Source organism: Phascolarctos cinereus, unplaced genomic scaffold, assembly GCF_003287225.1.
Source record: "Phascolarctos cinereus isolate Bilbo 61053 unplaced genomic scaffold, phaCin_HiC Scaffold_7;HRSCAF=346, whole genome shotgun sequence".
Classification (NCBI taxonomy): domain Eukaryota; kingdom Metazoa; phylum Chordata; class Mammalia; order Diprotodontia; family Phascolarctidae; genus Phascolarctos; species Phascolarctos cinereus.
Window position 1 is genome coordinate 140,877,868 of NW_027556180.1, and position 8,949 is coordinate 140,886,816.

The following is an 8,949-nucleotide window of genomic DNA, read 5'->3' on the forward strand; positions in this document are numbered from 1 at the left end:
CTCAGTGAGGACTACCTGAAGACAGCTACCCCTCACTCCCCAGACTTGTGTATAAAACTTCTTAGTATCACCACCAATTTTCTTCTTCTATTTAGTCACAGAAAAAGTATCACCAAAACTCACTGAAGCCAATCTCCATGCCCAAACTTCCCACCTCTTTCAGAAGCCTACTCAAGCACTTATACCTTCTGTCTCATATACCTTTTCTGTTACTTCTCTAATGTCTTACTCTCCCTTTGTTCTTCTCTTTTTTTTTTTTTTAAGGGCAGGTCATTTTTTATTATTAGAACAAAATGGAGGTTGAATCTAAGAAGACCTGGACCTCATCACCACACAAAATTCAGCTCAATAAAGTTTTAAATGGCCAGTAACTTTGTCAATTAAATCTGCTGGTCCTGGCCCAATTGCTAGGACAGTCCAAGAGCCTGTTCTACCTGAGTACGCTCAGCATCTTAGATTAAGTTCACAGTCAGTCCTAGTACTTTGGCATGAGTAAGCAATTCAGCCAGAGACTCTTCATCAGGAGCTTTGACCACCACTTTGGGCCGACCACAGTATTCCCACTGTTTCAGAAGCTCTGGATTTCTCCTTTGTACTTGTTTGTAGGCTTAAACAGCAGCATGAGAACACTGAGCTGCCACTTTTGCTTTCCCCGTCTTCAAGTCATTGAGGACTACAATTACCAATTTGAGCTCCCTACTTTCTCCCAAGATGCTGGCTTCAGCCTCAGCCTCTGGGCTTTTCTTATTCACTGGGTTTGAACCACTTACTGAGGGGGTCCTGAAGGTCACCCCAAATCGGACTCGGAGGCCCCAGCCCAAACATATGCCACAGGCAACTCCAGCAGCCAGGCTGAATGTGCCAGGGTGACCCAAATAATCCATGCTCACAGACTTGGAAAATATCTCAATATATGTCATAGGATTTAAGAGTTGGAAGGTATCTTATGACATCTGATCCAACCTTTATATATTCCAGATGAAGCTCTTTTTTTTTTTTCTTTCATAGATTGGAACCAGGAGGGAACGGACTGGAAAACCTATTGCATCATGGGACTCATAAACCATTCCAGTCCAACATTCTTGCGATGTAGATGTGAGCCTCCACGGAGCCACTGCAGGTTATGAGGACTTAGTGAGTTTTGGAGGCGGGGTACGAAAGGGAGGCACAAGACGCTCAGGGAGAGCCAACATATCTGCTAAGGAATTGAGAATAAAGGTTTGGATGAGCCGCTCTGCGGGGTCAACCCCAACTGCCCACTCCAGCATCCCTGACGGGTGACCCCAGGACCGGGGCAGCTGGGGCACCTTCCAGGGCAGCTTCCCTCCCAGTGGGGAACCTCGCGGCGCGGCTCCTTCCTCCCCTCGGGACCTGAAGGGCCGTAGCTCCAGCGCCCGCGGAGGAGGCTGGGCTTGCCCTGCCTGTCTCCCTCAGGCCCCCATCCCAGGCCTGGGCTGAGACGGAGGGAAGCCCCGGCTGGGGTGGGCGCCCCCGAGGGCCGCTCCACCTCGGACACCTGGCTTTCCTCCCTACCTGAAGCTTCCTCTTCTCTTTGTTTTTAAACATGAACAGATGACTGTTATCCTAATATTCTTTTTCTATTGACCCCTGTAACTCACCTATATATAGTCTTCTTTTTTCTTTCCATTTAATGCCAAAATTCCTGAAAAGATTATCAATACTAGATCAATCAATAAGTAAATTTTAGTCAATCAACAAGCATTTGTTAAGCTACAATGTGCTTAATAAATATGCCACATTGTTCTATCTATTAAGGATATTCTTCATATAGAAGATAAAAGCCTCATATATTGTATATAAACTAATTATATAAAACTATATTATGAATAAAAATGAAAGTTTTTGTCCACAGAGAACCAACATTCTACTGGGTCCAAGTACAGTCAGTTCTACTATAATGCATTTTTTAAAAAGGAGAATTTGTTCCAATTTAATTGATATATTAGGGACCATTTTGAGCATAACTCAAATTTTGTTTGCTTCTGCACCGAGAGAATCCAGAAAACTGCACCACTTCACAATAACTCACAAGCTGCAACCCTTCCACATTCACTTACACAAGCAAACTTCAAGTCTTTATCTTTGTCAAGGAAAAATGCTATGTTTATTGCATATATCTGCTACGCAGGAGCTATGAGCTAAAAAGGGCTTATCTAAACCACTCTTACTCCATTCGCTTCTTCCACCGCCTTAGTGTAAGGCCCTGAGTTACATCCCACCCAACTCAGTCCTTTAGCGTAAAGCCCAAAGCCATGGTTGAAGTCACAACTTACTGTAGTACTTATATTTTTCTTAACCATTTAGAATGTTTAAAACCATACTATAATTTTTATTAGTTCCTATCTCTTTTTTATGTGTTGCTATCAAAGTTTTGAGAGCTGTGTCCTCTAACTCCTTTTTTCCTGACAGCTCTGTGGTTTTTATTGCCCTCCCCCCCCTTTTTTTTTTTGCATATCTCAGTGTTTTGGGGATAGCATATTTCATGTTACAGCAGAACTGATGAAATACATAAAAAGTAAAATAAATATAATTAGGCGTGGAACTACTACTTAGGGTGAATAGACAAGAGATGATGTAGGAGGTATGTTTTGGGGATGTCCTTTGAAAGAAACTAGGAATTCCAAAGAGCAGAAAATAGATGGCAGTACTTTTCAGTTTAGGAGGCATACGAGGAAAGGCATTGAAGAGAAATAATTGGAATTCCACATGGAAGGAATAGAAAAAGTCCATTTTGCCTAGATCATAATATATAAAAAAGAAAAAAATATATATGTACATATACACATATATGTTGTGTAATTGTGTGTATGTATGTGTGTATTCAGCCTGGGAAAGTAAGTTCAAGCTAGAATATGAAGGCATTTCAATAAGTGAAGTTAAGAAGCATTTATTAAACATGTACTATTACCTAGCTCTGTGCTACCTTCTGGATATAGAGGGGAAAAAAACTAGTCTAAAGGAGCTCATGATCTAATGGAGGGACAAGACACAAAAAACTACATACAAATGAAATATATACATAAATAAATTGGGGTAGTTTATGAGGGAAGGACACTAAGTTTAAGGAGGACCGGGAAAGGCTTCTTGGAGAAGGTGGGAATTTAGCTGAGAATTGAAGGAAGCCAGGAAAACTAGGAAGTTGAGATGAGGAGGGAGAGAATTTCCAGTCTATAGGACAGCCTGTGAAAATGTTTGGGGGCAGGATACAGTACCATGTATGAGGAACAACAAAGAGAACAGTGTCATTGGATCACAGAGTATGTAGCAGTGGGTAAAGCAATAAAAGACTAGAAAGCTAGAAAGACTTTAAAAAACAAATCGCCTTGTATTTAATCCTGGAAGTAACAGAGAGCTATTGGGCTTTATTAAATGGAAAGGCGTTGGGATGATATGGTTAGACCTGTGCTTTAGGAAGATCAGCTTGATAGCAAAGTAGAGCACAGATTGGAGTGGTGAGAGATTTTAATTTTAGCAGGTGATTGAATACAGTAGCTGAGAGAGAGTGAGAAGTTGAGTATGATCTTATATTTTGAGCATAGGTGACTGAGAGGGTGTTACTGCCCTCAACAATAATAAGCAATATTAGGAACAAAGGAAGGGTTTCAGAGAAAAGATAATGAATTCAATTTTGGAAATGTTGAGTTTAATGTATCTCTGGGGGGTCTGTTTCCAGATACCTAATAAACAATGAGATGAAAGGTCAGGAGTGACTTTATAGCTAGAGAAGTAGATCTAAAGGTCATCTTCATAGAAATTATCATTGAAATCATGAAAGCTGGTGAGATCATCATGTGAAATAGAAGAGAGGGAGAACAGAAGAAAATCCAAGATAGAACTATGGTTAGCAAGTGAAACATGGATGAAGATCCACCCAAAGTGACAGAGAAGAAATTGCCAGACAGGTAGGAGGAAAACTGAGAGAGAAGAGTGTTATTTAAGAAGAAAAAGAAAACTTCCTTGAAAGGAAAAAAAAATCAAGAAGAAAAGAGTGATTGACAGCACTATAGGCCACAGAGAGGTAAAGAAGGATGATAAACAGAAGAGTCTGAATTTGATTCTAGAGGTAAAAATGAGCCACTGAAATTTACTGAGCAGAGAAGTGACTCGTATCCCCAAAAATTCTAGAACCACTTCTGAAGTATATCTACCCTAGTAAACATTCTCAATTGCACAAAATCAAGATAGTTGCAGTAACCTCCTAAAAGATTTTCATGCCTTTTCTTATAGATACTTATTATACCACTAAAACACTTAGCTTCATTATCCCAGGATCTAGTTGTGGATCATGGATTTAGAGGTGAAAAGCATTTAAAGGAATCCAGCTAGGTGGTATAGTGGATAGACTTCTGTCTTTGGAATCAGGAAGACCTAATTTCAAATTCTGCATCACATACTTATAAGCTATGTGATCCTAAGCAAGTCACTTAAAATCTGTTTGCCTCAATTTCCTGAACTGCAAGATTGGAATAATAATAATAGCTACCTACCAGAGTTATTGTGAGGATCAAATGAGATAATATTTGTAAAGTGCTTAGCACTTTAGCACTTAGCACTTAGAACATAGCAGGTGCTATATAAATAGTAGCTATTATAATTACTTAGCAAGAAGCATAGTAAGGATTAGAACTTGACTTCTCTGACTCCAAATCCAACATACTTTTCATTATACCATACTAATTCTTTGTTTAAAAGTATTTGGTGTCAATCAGCAAAGGGTAAACTCTTATGTTTAATGTCCTCCATAATTAACATCCTCTCTTCTTTCTGACCTTATCTCACACTAATTCCCTCAAGTTTTCTACTCACTGTCTCCAAAGCATACCCAATACATTATTGCTTCAATTCCTTATGCCTAGAATGTTCTCCCTTATCATTTTACTTGCTGAATTCCTATCAGTTCTTCCATTAAATCTCAACTCAGTCACCATCTCCTCTATTTATCCTTTTTTTCCCCCTCAATTATCCTCACATAGATCTTTGTTTTGTACTTCTCTAATTCACTAACATGTTATGAGCTAACCTTGTAGTCTTTGTATTTTATGTCTTCCTACTAACTACATAGGACAATGGCTTATCTAAATTCTGTCTACCAATTCTCTGTACATAATACTTGCAAATATTTGGTGAATTAGATTAAATCATTGAATTAAGTGTTTTATTTAACACCAGTCTTAGAGTAGGCTTTTAACATATGCTTGGTGATTGATTGACTGATGGATTAGTGTTTGAATACTGAGTGCAGGTACTTTTTCAAATAAAGATGTTAAGTTAACACAGGTAGCAAGGTGTATTTGAATAGGATAGGTTAGGCTGGAATGCTAATTTCCCTACTAATTAGCTGCTTAACTAGAGGGTAAATTGTTCTGCTTCTCTGAGCCTCAAATTCCCAGGATGTAAAATGATGTAGGTGGGTAACTTCCAACTTTAGCATTACAAAGAATGTTAGTATAAAATGATGGGGTTTTTTGGTATTGTTTCTTAGAGCCTAATGCTACTCTTTTGAAAGGTATTGTTATGATTTTTCTTGTTCTTGCTTAGAAAACACTTGACTGAGAATATTTGTGGGTAAGTATATTCTGATCTCAACCCCAGGGATAATCGTGAAATTGCAGGGAAAGCGTTTTGCTTTGCTTTTGTTGATTTCTTTGGCGTATGTGTTACATAATGCCATTATTGCATAATGAACTTAATTATAATTTTGCCCTCATGCTTTGTTTGGGGTTTTTTCCCACTTCCTTTATTTTCTGGTCTGTTTTTGCCCTCATTTATTTTTCTTTGTCTCCCACTGCCTGAGTTAAGGAAAATAAGGTAACACCACATTTTTTTTTCTTGCTGCGGTTTTCACATTGCTCTGATAGTCTATTCACAGTTCTTGCTGTCTGCAATGGCTTTCCCTTTGCATATATATAATCAACCTGGGAATGCCAAATTCCTGACTCCCAAATTCCTGTTTTCTCAGCTAAAAATAACAATCTTAGTATATTCCATAGCTTTAGGATAAGTATTCTGAATCCCATAGTAACAGATCTACTCTTTGGTTGCTAGCTATAAACTTAATACATATGATTTAAGACCCAGTTAACAGAACCAATATCCCTTGGTGGTATTTTCCATTTTAATTAAACAGAAAAGAACCTACTCCAATGTCAGCTGAGAAATCTAAAAGATATTGCCTGATGCAAATAAAAAGAATTCTTCAAAATTTTTTATAAGAATAGCACCAAACCCAGTTTCGTTTATAATTGCAAAACAAATATAGACTAAGCTGGTAGTTATTAAAATGCAGCTTATTCAACTCCAATCATCCTCAAATAAGAATAGGCTGTATTTTCTTAGACTGTAACACAGTTGTACTTTCAAAGTGATTGCACATTATTCTTACTGAGTCAAAATGAGGTTATGTTGTGATACGGTGACAAGAAAGCTTAGAACGTCCAGAATGGTGGTTTTAATTCTGTTATACTCTGCTTTTGACAGATCACATTCAGAGTATTGTTACGTTTTAGTGATGCTTTTAAAAAATATATTGTTCATCTGGAGAAAGTTCAAAGAAAGGTAACCAGGGTGGTTTAGAAAGTCTTGGATATGGCCATATGGTGGTAACCGGGGAGGAATGGTTATTGTTAGCCTGAAGAATAGGAGACTTGGGTCAGAAGGTTTTGTACTTTTCTTCAAGTATTTGAAGGTTCCCACCAGAAAGATGTATTGGGCTCATTCTGTTTGGCCCTGGAGGGCAAAATCAGGAATAATACGTAGAAGTTTTAAAGAGGAAAATTTAGATTTGAAATCCAAAAACAAACAAAAACTTTTGTAACAAGTAGAGCTATCAGTAATTGGAATGGGCTACCATGGGAGCCCATCAATCAGTTAATTTTAAAATTACATAAATATATATGTATATATGTTTATATGTGTATATATATGTACATACACATATATGTATTGTCAACCCAAAAGTTGATTAAAGAGGCAACTTGCTAAGTGATAGGTAAATTCATATTATTTATTCCCTTAAATTAGTGACATTTATGTGGAGCCAGAGCTTTAACTCTGACTGCCTCAAGCAATTTTAGGAGAATGTTTAAACCCTGACTCAGAATGTCTGTGTTACTATAAATAAGTTATATACACACACACACACACACACACACACACACACACACACACACACATACCCTCCATATGTTTTTTAACATATAGCTTGGGAAAGGAGGCTTCTTAGGTGAATAGATTGTAAATACAATAAAATAGAAGAATGTCAAAGTGTCAATTGAAATTATAGATCCAGGATATCTGTGCTTCCCCTACATAACATATGTTCATATGATACCAAGATAACAAAAGTACCAGTATTCAAAAGAGTGTCTGGTCCCAGGTATCCTGTCCTTAATGATCACAAACAGGAAGAATGCTGGTGACTTTCATCAGGCCCTATAGTTGCTGACACAGGGAGGGGCATTTTTAGTGCACTCAGAAAAGATTAATTCAGGTTTTTGGCCCTTGCTGGGGCTCAATTGATCTTAAATGATTATCTACATATCTATATCTATCTATATCTATATACATATATGTGTGTGTGTGTGTCTGTATATATATGTATAGGTATATATGTGTATATATATATATGATCTATTATGTCAGTCAGCATGTTTAAAGTGACAGCTAAAAAATGAATTTTTACCTTCATGATCCTTATATTCTATGATGAGAACAACATGTGAACACATAAGTACGTGGAATACTTAAAAGGTAATTGTAACAGCAGGGTGAATCAAGATTTTTTTAGGAGGTGACATTTGAAGTGACCCTTAAAGGAAACTATTCTATGAAGCAGAGGAAAGAAGCGAGTACCTTGTAGATATAGGGAACATATTGTACAAAGGCAAGGACGTGGAAAATGGAAAGCTGTGTGCAAGAGACATCAAGAAAGCCACTTTCTCTTAACTGAAAGGGAATTGATAGATATTAAACCTTGAAAGGTAACTGAGGGGGTCATATAGGGAAAGACTTTCAATGCCAAACATTTGAGTTTGAATTTAATTCTTTACAGAAGAAAAGGGAGGCATTGGAGTTTTTATAGCAGAGGAAAATTATGGTCAGATCTGTACTTTAGGAATTCATATTGGCAGCTATGTGGGGAATTTTGAAGATAAAAGAGACTCAGATCTGGGAAACTAATTAAGAAGGTATTACAATAGTATAAGAACTAGTACGGTCAACTTGTGAGTAGAGAAAGGAATAGATACAAGAAAAATATCAGAAAAAACTAAAAAGATTTGACAACTAATCAAATGTTTCAGGTATCTACAAGCTTGTGAGTATTGATGACAAAGAAAGATGGTGGTGATGGGGTGAGCTCAAGCAGAGATCTCCCCCTCCAACTTTGACCCAAAGGGAATCTGGCTCCCACTTGTCTATAGACCCAAGCTCCTTATCTCCCTTTAAAAACCCTAGCCTTACCTTTTGACTTTACTAAGATGCCTTCCAGTTCCCTTCATCACAGGCCCCATAAAACACTTAAACTTTCAGGTTCCTTATCGACTCCCCTTAACTCCCTTTGACAGATGACTTCCTGTTCCCTCCATTAGCTATTCCCATTGTCTATTCAATCTCTCACACCTCCCCAATTAGAATTCTTACCTAGACCCTTTGTTTTCCCAGCCCCCTTCTTTGCCACCCAAAGTTACTTTAGCATTTAAGTTCCACCCTGGCCCCCATTCAGACACTGAGAATCTCAAGCCCAAAAGGCTGAGACTTTCTCATGCCCGCCCATCCTTAGGGGCATCACCTGGCCTATGTGATTTATCACTAATAAACTTTTCCTCTGGCTAGAAGAAGATTTGAGTTGAATTCATTCAGGCAGGGCCCAGCACCATGATCTTGGGGTTCCAGCACCCCAAACCTCTAGACCTCTTCAGTGGTACCTAC

General features: G+C 38.1%; 1 pseudogene; it reads right to left on the bottom strand.

The window, feature by feature from the left end:
- Window positions 1-345: 345 nt before the first annotated feature.
- On the bottom strand, window positions 346-899 carry LOC110193787 (peptidyl-tRNA hydrolase 2, mitochondrial-like; annotated as a pseudogene).
- Window positions 900-8,949: the final 8,050 nt, after the last annotated feature.